Source organism: Notamacropus eugenii, chromosome 1, assembly GCF_028372415.1.
Source record: "Notamacropus eugenii isolate mMacEug1 chromosome 1, mMacEug1.pri_v2, whole genome shotgun sequence".
NCBI classification, from domain to species: Eukaryota; Metazoa; Chordata; class Mammalia; order Diprotodontia; family Macropodidae; genus Notamacropus; species Notamacropus eugenii.
In genome coordinates this window covers 741,677,741-741,687,917 of record NC_092872.1, presented here as the reverse complement: position 1 = coordinate 741,687,917, position 10,177 = coordinate 741,677,741, and positions in this window count along the sequence as shown.

Genomic DNA, 10,177 nt, shown 5'->3' with positions numbered 1-10,177 from the left:
ATATGTCTTTAGACTGAGAGGGCTTTGATTCAAATCTCCCCTTTGGCATTTAAGACTTGTGTGACCTTGGGCAAATCACTTCTCTGAGTCTCAGTTTCTCCATTTGTAAAATGAAGAAGTTGGAGTAGCTGACCTCTAAGCTCCCTCTAGCTCTAGGCTATGATTCAAACCTATGAACTTTCTACCCATGCATAGTTGCCTAGCAAGGTGCCTGGCATGTAATTGGTACTATTTCCTTGCACAAATGAAAAAATCATAGGCATATTTTGATCAGTGATGGCAAAGTGAAGTATTCCTTCCCTGCAAAGTTCCTTCCTGCTGCCAAAATCACAGGCTCACAGATTCGCACCTGGAGAGAATGTAAAAATTATGTAATCTAACTTCTTTAACTTTTAACTTTTTAATTTAAATTTTTATTTTACTTTTCAATTAACATTTTCTCCTCCCAATGTCAGTCAGTAAACATTTACTCAGCACTTACTACATCAGGCATTATGCTATGTGCTGGGGTCACAAAGAAAGTCAAAGGATATCATGGTGGGGAACCTGGCCTCCAGGCCACATGTGGCCTTCTAGGTTCTCAAGTGTAGCCCTTTGACTGAATTCAAACTTCTCAGGAAAAAAAAAATCCCCTTAATAAAAGGATTTGTTCTGTAAAACTTGGACTCAGTCAAAAGGCCATACCCCAGGATCTAGAAGGTCACATGTGACCTCCAGGCTGCAGGTTCCCCACCCTTGAGATAGTCCTTACCTCAAGGATCTCACAATCTAAGTGAGAAAACAGAAAAAAAAATACTTAAAAAGGGGAGGCTACCTGGCCTGGGGAGGAAGGAGAGAGGAGGGTCACAACAAAGTCCAGCCAGGTAGGAAATGAAAAGATGGCTGGCCTACTAATCCTCTTCAAGTGGAGAATCTGGGGGGAGCTCACCACTCTCCACCCTCCACCCTCTCTAAACAGACAGAAGTTAATGGGGCCTTGATGAAGTCCAAACAAGTATAGCCCGAAAACCAATACATTCAGAATCACTCTCCCTTATTTTGCAGATGAAGAAGCCTAGACAAGAGTAGTTAAGCCAATTGTCCCAAGAACACAGATAGAATTGGAACCCAAAGCATTTGACCCTATACAACCTTGAAATTCATGCAGTGAATTAGTGAGTTTTGGCTCTCAGCCTTTGCTGAGCCAAAATACTTTCCAAAAAAATCTTATTCTGCTAAACCTTCACTCCCTGCCCCCAAAACACACACACACACACACACACACACACACACACACACACACACATCCTTTGAATGTCAGAATATCTTCTTATCCCAGAGTACCACACATGGTAGGAAGAAGTGATAACAGAGGAGAACAAACATGGTAGGCTATGGTTTCTTGTATACATCTCATTTTACCATCAGATCTCTTCTGTTGTTCATCTTTATGTCTCCCCCCACCTTTCCTCCAAATTGGGCTGCTAGCACTCACCAGACACCCAGAATCAGGGGGACTTGTCAAGATTGGGTAAAGAATTGTGATTAATTGGCCTTCTTGTGAAGGAGAGTAAAAAGGATATTGATCTTGGAATTACTGAGATAAAATGGTTTTATTTGTATATGAACCAATGTTTGTACAAGTTGTTTGAGTCCATCTATCTGGGACTTGCCATTTCCGTACTCATGTCTAGATTCATTATCTCATGTCCTATTGTTTAAGAATAGGACAATGAGAGGCAAATTTGGTCAGAATTCGAGAGAGCAGATAAGAGGAGAAAACAGGGCTGAAGTAGTTGTGTGAGATCCTGAGCCTGACCAGTGAGGTTTTAACAATAGCTAACAGATTGATAGAGCAACTTGGTGGTGTAGTGGATAGAGTGCCAGACCTAGAGTCAGGGTAGACCTGAGTTCAAATCCAACCTCAGGAACTTAACTGCTATGTAGCCCTGAGCAAGACCTTAATGCTGTTTGCCTGTTTCCTCATCCGCAAAATGACCTGGAAAAGGAAATGTCAAACCATTCCAGTACTTTTGCTAAAAAACCTCAAATGGGGTCATGAAGAGTCAGAAATAACTGAATAACAACATAAGAGTGACATGGCTGACTCTTTAAATTTTGATCCTAAAGCAAAGGTTTAACTCTTCCTGACTGGGTGAAGCAACTTCACTGGGTTCAAATCCTTCCTCTGATATTTTCTACCTGAGTAATGCTGGGAATTTAATTTAACCTCTGTAGACCTCAGTTTCTTCTGCTATACAATGAAGAGAGTGGATTTCATGCCTCTAAAGTCCCTTCTAGCTCTCAATCTAGGACCACATAGCAGTCGGACTGGCTTTGTCTTTGTAGCCCAAGTATCTAGCACAGTATATAGCATGTAGAAGGTACTCAATAAATACTAGTTGAATTAAGTGTTCAAAATCATCGTTGAAAGATGTTCACACTGATCAGGAAGTTCTTGCTAATTTTTTAACCATCTAGAGTACCAATGATCTTAGAATCCAAATTGCAGAGAAGTGATTCCACTTCTTGATGTTGTCAGAAAGACGTATTATGTGGTGGAGCAGAGACGGGGTTGAAGAAAGGTAGAATAAGATGGCAGAATAGTTCATGTACTTCATTCGATACACACTATGTTAGGCAAACCAGAAGACAGCCTCCCAAGTCAAGGTAAAGTAGCAGGTATTTATTTGGTTGGATCTGCAGAGGTGGGATTTCTGAAAACATATCGATAAGAATTGCACAGGATGGATAGACAGGGATGATTTACCATTTCTGTTGCTGGAAGAAGTGCCCATATTGATGATATCACAGAACCAATCAAGTAACAACATACTGAAGGATGGCATCAGCCAACCATGCACCATACTTTTTGGATACTTAATTGTTCCATGGAGGTGACCCTCATTTCTTAGTCAATAAATCAATCAATCATATATTTTAGCAAATACACACATGTTATATGGGACAAGGGGGCCATATCCAGTTGTCCTGATATATATCTTGCCACTGGATCCAGATGGCTCTGAGGAGAAAGTAAAATGGGTCACTTTCCACATCCCTCTCTCACTTCAATCCAATTCACTTGCAAGTCATGGCATCATCTTCCTGATGCCATGATCCTCTTTGAGAATGAAGGACAAATAACAACAACAACCATGTAACAAGCACCATGCTAGGCTGTGGGTATGCAAGGACAGAAGGGAAATAGCCCCTGCCTTCAAGGTGTTTTCATTCCAACATGGAAACCATATGTGTATGTATATGTACAAAATGTTTGCAAAACATACATACCTCTGTGGATGTTTTTTATCCTTCATTTTCAAAGAAGACCAATGACATTCTGGCCGATGTTCTGACTTGCAAGTAAATTCGATTTAAGGGAGGCTTCACTGTCTCTTTCCAAGTAATCAAAGCCCAGTGGTAGGACACAAGTAAAGTTGAACAGCGATGATTCAGAATGCAGTAGATGACCTTGACATCTTGGATGTCTGACCAAGTTCTAGGAACTCCAGAATACCTGCTTCATCTGCCTTCATGGTCATTGGCACAAACTTTTCTCATCCACCCATTTGGTCAGAGGACAACTTCACAAGCTTGGGATAGACAGAGCACTAACTCACCAATGGGTTTGAGCTTTGTAGATTACATTGATACCACTAAAGTAAACTTAGAGGGATGGGTATTTGGAGCTAGGGGTAGGGGAGACCTCCTGAAGAAGGAACAATTTGGAGGGAACCCAAGAGTAGAGCACAAACTGTGACATGTCCTACCAACCTAGAAAGGCTTCATGGATAATACTGATGATGAATCATGTATCTATGATCCAAAGACATGGTGCATGGGGAGCATTTAATAAATTCTGACTGATTGACTAGCCTGGCTAGTTCATTATCAGTTTGACCATAGGATAATGCACTTGTTTCTGAACTTTATAGCGGATGTCTCTTTCCTTCCTACCCCACCCAGCTCACAGTGATGGTGGCATCCAACAAACTCAGCTTTGACCTTATTTGACTTTGCTTTCCCATCATGTATTAAATAATGGCTGGACTGTACTCAGTGCCAGTTGGGCTGAATTTGCAATGTTAGCCTCACTTTTGTTGACTTTGATTTGAACTTTGTTTTTATTGAGAAAAAGTGAATTCATTTAAGCTAGAGAAGTCCTTGAAAATATCCAGTAATTTTGGTCATCACTTCATTTCCTCTGGGGACAGGGAGCTCTATCATTTGGAGAACTCCAGGGTAATGAATTTTTTTTTAAGGAACCACCCACAGAGCCTATCTACAAAGGCAAAGAGAGGTTGTCTTTGGCAGAAGGGAAGAATCACACCTTTAAAACCAGAGATCCTTGCAGTATTGGAGAAAGAATTGGATCTGCACCTTATTAGACAGCTCTTCTCACAATAATTCTAAGCTTCTAGTGTCATATGCTTGATTTGGACTCAGAGGATATGTGTTCAAATCTTAGCTATGCTTCTCCCTGGTTGTGTAACCAAGGATAGATTGGCTTCCACTTTCTGTGCCTCGGTTTTTTTCGTTTGAAAAATTAAGCAGTTGATTGGTTTAGATGATCTCCAAGTTCACTCTTAGCTCTAGATACTGTCCTCTGGTTATCTGAATTGACTTCCAGATGCAAGGTATGATGCTCCGTGATTGAATCCCTCTTCCTTCTATCTATGGTATTCTTTGCTAGTCTCTTTGGTCCTCACAGTTTCTATTTGTCTGATGAGCAACCTGGTCCAGATGACTTTTATGCTTCCCTCTAGTGATGATGTAGCAAGAAGTTAGAACATTCTTTCTGATCACAAGTTTACCTCTATACTACTACTTCACCTTGGGTCATTCACTTTCTATTTCTGGACCTGTTTTCTCATTTATCTGGTGATAAGGGATTGATTTAGCTGTTCACTAAGATCTCTCCATTAGCTCTAATTCTATGATCAATCAATCAATAAGCAAGAATTTATTAGTCAATTCCTAAATGCCACATGTTGGGACAGCTAGATGATACAATAACTAGAGTGCCAAGTTTGGAATCAAGAGGACTCATCTTTCTGAGTTCAAATCTGGCCTCGTATACTTACTAACTGTGTGATCTTGGGCAAGTTACTTAACCTGTTTGCTTTAGTTTCCTCATCTGCAAAATGAACTGGAGAAGGAAATGCCAAACCCATCCATTGTCTTGCCAAGGAACCCCAAATGGGATCATGAAGACTCGGACATGACTGAAATGACTGAATGACAACAAATGCCATGTATTGTGCTAAGGGCTTGAGATGGAAATGTAATCCGTCTCTTGACTTCTCTGACTATCCCCCATGACTAGAACACTTCACTCCATATGTCTGCTTCCTAGCTTTCCTGGCTTCCTTCTAATGTCAGTAAAAAAGACTCACCTTCCTGAAGAATATTTTCCAAGAGCTCTTTAATCTTAGTGCCTTCCCTCTATGACTATACCTAACTTATATTATTATTTGGATATAGTTTTTATTTGCGTGTTCTATTAGACCATGAGCTACTTCAGAGGACAGGCTATTTTTTGCCTTTCTTTGTATCCACAGCACTTAGCACATTTGTTGGCATATAGCACTAAATCAATGCTAGTTGACTACCGACTGGCAAAAACTATTTATATACCATGTGTACAAATAGATATGTATAAAATAGATAACAATCATTTGTGGGTAGTGGGGCACTGGGTCTCAGGAAAGACTCCTTTTAGGATGTGGCCCATGAGTCAAGTCTGTTAGGGCTGTTAGGAGGCATAGGTGAGGAGGGAGAGCACTCTAGGTAGAGGAGACAGCATGAAGTATTGGAGTATGTCAGTCCATACTTTTCGTCTGAACAAACCCTAGGTTCCAGGTAATAGATTAGACTTCTACATGTTGGGCCCCATCACTCCAGACACTCACATCTCTTTCTTTATGCTTATGGCTACTTGAAATGTTCCCCTTACCCTCTTCTCATTTCCTTCTCAGTTTTCACAGTCCAGCTCACCTTCCCATTCCTCTGTCAAGTCTTCATTGACCACAGTAGTTCTTGCTTAATATCCTGACATCCTCATGGTCTCTATTTGGAATTTGGCATTTATCTATGAGACCTCTGGTTGTGGTATAGTGCCTGGTATGTAGTAGGTGCTTAATAAATGCTTGTTGACTAATATACTGTTGACTGACTAGACCTTGCCTTTCCAATTCATCATTTTGTCATTAACACATAGGGTTATCTTTACTACACTGATCCCAAACAGCAGAGCTAGGGACAAAGAGTGGAAGTTATAGGGAAGCAAATTTCAGTGGCATGCCAGGAATGACATCCCAACTAAAAGAGTATACAAAAGTCTTCTAGAAAATAGTTAGTTCTCCATCTCTGTATGTTTCTAAGCAGAGTAGATGAATACTGAGGGAGGCTGAGCAGATGGTTAAGCTGTAAAGTGGACTTGATGTCCCTCCTAACTCTGAGACCCTAGTGGTTCATATGTGCATTCACCATTCAAGTTCTTTGAGGACAGGAAAACAAGTATAAACTGCATGTCTGTTTATCCCCAAAACTTAGATCTGGGTAAGTACACAAAGAGTAATAATGGTGGTGGTGATGATCGCATGATTGCTGAGAACTTTAGAGCAATAATTCCTCTTTCTACTCAGGCCCTGTGTTTTACCAGTTTCTTTTATCCCATGGATCTCTATCCTGATCCATAAATAAATGCCAAGTGAGTAGGGTATACACTATTAGTGCTGTAGAATTCATTGGAGGAAAAGATATCTGCCAGATGGCATGGTCAGGGAAGACTTCCTGAAGAAGATGGCACTTAAACTAGGCATTGAAAAATAGTTAGTTTTAGGGATACATGAAGAGGAAGACTGAAAATATTTCAAATGACAGCTGTAATGAATACAGGATCATAGGATCCTCAATTTGGAGTAGGAAAAGACACCAGAGGTCCTCTAGTACAAATAGTTTATTTTGTAAATGAGGAAACCAAGGTCATGAGAGAGATGACTTGCCCAACGTCTTTCCAAAGATGTGTAGGGAACATAAATCCCCTGACTCTAAACCCAATTCTATATACACTGCCTGACCTTCAGACAATTTTCTCTACTTTCTCGGCCTCCAGGCAAAGGAGCGTAACCTATAACGTCTGGGCGGTCACTTGTTCATGGTTCTACAAGTTGTTTTTTTCTTTGTTTTTTGTTGTTTTCTATTTTGTTCTGAAAAAAGCCTCAGAAAAAGTTATCGTTTCCCTTTCTTGAATATCAGGTCCAAACCTCAGATAATTAATTAATAAAGTGTTATTATTCCAGGGAAACACTTGAAAGCTTTGATTTGTTGGAGGGAGGGTAAAAATTGTGGAAATTCCCAGACATGATGGTACACACTAGAAATGCATGCATTGAAGGTTAAGCTTGGTGAATACTTGAGGTCAAAAATTCTAAGTTGCATTGGGCTAAGTGGGTGTTCACACTAAGCCAATAAAATGAGCTTCCAGGAATTGAGGACTTGCCAGTGTAGCTTGGGAGGGGCTAAAGTGGCCTAAGTTAGGAAAAAAATAATGGAGAAAGTCAAAGTGCCTATGATGATCAGAGTGGAAGCAGGTGATGAGTACTGGCTATGCTTTTAGTCTGGGAAGGATAGGAAGACCCAGCCTCAAAAAAAAAAAAAAAAAAAAAAAAAAGGTTTTCCCTGGCATGACCACTAATCATGGGAGTCCCCGAAGACTCTGTCCTGGGGCTCTTCCTTCTCTCTCTCTCTGTACTCTTTCACTTAGTAGCCTCATCAACTCACATTCTTTATTTTTTTTAAGGAGATGATTTTGAGATCTATTTATCCAACCCCATTCTCTCCCCTGAGCTCCAGAACCATATGACTCTATACTTATGGATATTTCTAACTAGATTACTTAACTATTGGTAATTTAAACTTAACATATTCAAAATAGGGCTCATTTTCTTTCCTTCAAATATAGGTCACTTTCAATTTTCCTATTGCTGTTGAAGATAGCCCCATCCTTCAAGGATAAGACAATTTTGATAGGTTAGAAACCTAGGCTGAATGTAATAGGGTGAGGTTCCGTTGGAGTGAATGCAAAGTACACACACACACACACACACACACACACACACACACACACACCTCACAAGTATAAAATGAAGGAAGTATGGATAGGAAGTAGCTGCTCTGAAAATGATCTGGGAGTTTTAGTGAAATGCAAACTCCATTTGAGCTAGCAGTGTGCCAGATGTGCCCTGGGCCTGCATTAAGGTATTAAGCAAGGCACAGCTCCTAGGAGCTGGGAAATAAGAGGTCCATTGTACCCAGACTTCATCAGACGGCATCTGGAACATTGTGTTCAGTAATGGGCATGATGTTTTATGAAGGACACGGAGAAGCTGGAGATAATGGCTGTCATGTAAAAGAGAGAGTACCTTTTTCTGCTTGTCCCAGAGAACAGAACTAGAAGCATTGGGAGGAAGTTGGCAAAAAGGAAAATTTCTGTTTGAAGTCAGCAAAATTTCCTAATAATGAAAACTCTCCTAGTGTGGGATGGACTGTCTCAAGATGAGCCCTCTCTTATAGGAGAGACTATCAAGCAGGAAGTGGATGGTCACTTGTCAGATTTGCTTCAGTGCGATTCTTGCTGTGGCCATGCTGAACTCAATGGCCAGTGAAATCCCTCCCAACTCTCAATTTCTGAGTGAGTGTTTGAATATGGTGAGAAACTTGAGAAAGGGTCCCTTCCATAATTAGACATCTCTGACTCACAAAGAGGTTCTCTTTATTTTAAGATAAAATATATATGCCCATAACTCTTGTCAATTAAGATTGGTTCAGTCTTTCAGAATGCTAAGGACTTAAGAAAAAAAAAAAGAAACAACCCTCAAATGTATTCATTCAAAACAGTTCTTAATTACTTAATAACAAGATATTATAACAAGTCTTGGGTACAGAGGGGGGAAAAGTGAAAGAAATTTCTTTAGAAATGATAAACCTTTAAACCTTCAGATATTTGAAAGTCACTAGCATAGCCCCACAGAATTTTCTCACCCCACCTTTTCCAGTCTTGCCTCTTATAACATGTTACAAAAAGACAAAAATCCAAGCAAGTTAACTCCAGAAGCCTTCTTCAATGTGTTTGCTGCCATCTAGTGACCACCCATTCCTGAGTCAAGTCAAATACACGTTCAAAGACTCCCAGTACTCTGTAGTGAGCTTAAGAGAAACGACAGCTGAAGGAACTTTCGAGTTCACCCAGGTATACTCCACCAGTCAGACAAGAAAACTGAGGCCTGAGATGGTTAATGGACTTGTTCAAGGTCACATAGCCAGTTTGTGTCAACGAAGGATGATGACAATAACCATAACATTTCTATATGTAGGGCTTTGAGGTTACAAAGCACTGTACAGACATTATTCAGTCTAGTTTTCATAAGCCTTTGTTCTGGACACTTGTCCTTTGAAGGGTTATCATATGGAAAAATGCTTAGATTTGTGTCCTTTTGCCCAAAAGTAACGTGTCCATTGTAAGTGGGTTGAAATTATAGGTGACAATTTCAGCTAAATACAACAACCACAAAAACCTCCTGAAAAATTGGAGCTGTCCAAAAGTCAAATGGGTTAGCTTTAATGGTCTCTATCACCGAAAGGCTTCAAGTGCATTGTGGGTAACTATCATACATATCATATCAATCCATTGTAAACATTTGTTCAGGGCCAACTATGTACCAGGAACTGTGCTATGTACTAGGAATAGAAAAGCTCTAAAAATTCCTGCACTGAAGGAGCTCACAATCTAAAAGGGGAGAGAACATGCAAAGATACTCTGTTCAAATGAGCTATAGACAGGATCTACTGGAGGGAAGGAGAGGAAAGATATTAGAATAAAAAGGATCAAGAAAAGTTTCTGGTAGAAGCTAGGACTTGGAGGAAGCCAGGGAGGCTGAGGTGGAGGTGAGGAGGGAGAGCACTCCTGAAATGGAAAGGATCCTGGGAAAATGTCCTAAGCCAGGAGCTGGAGGATCTTGTGTGAGGAATTGTAAGAAGGTTGGTCACTGGTTCATAGAGTGTGAGGCAGGTGTAACGTGTAAGAAAACTTAAAAGGTGTAGTGGAGGAGGGAAAGGTTATGAAGGGCTTGGAATGCCGAGTAGAGATTTAATATTTTATCTGGAGGTGATAGGGAGCCACTGGAAGTTATTA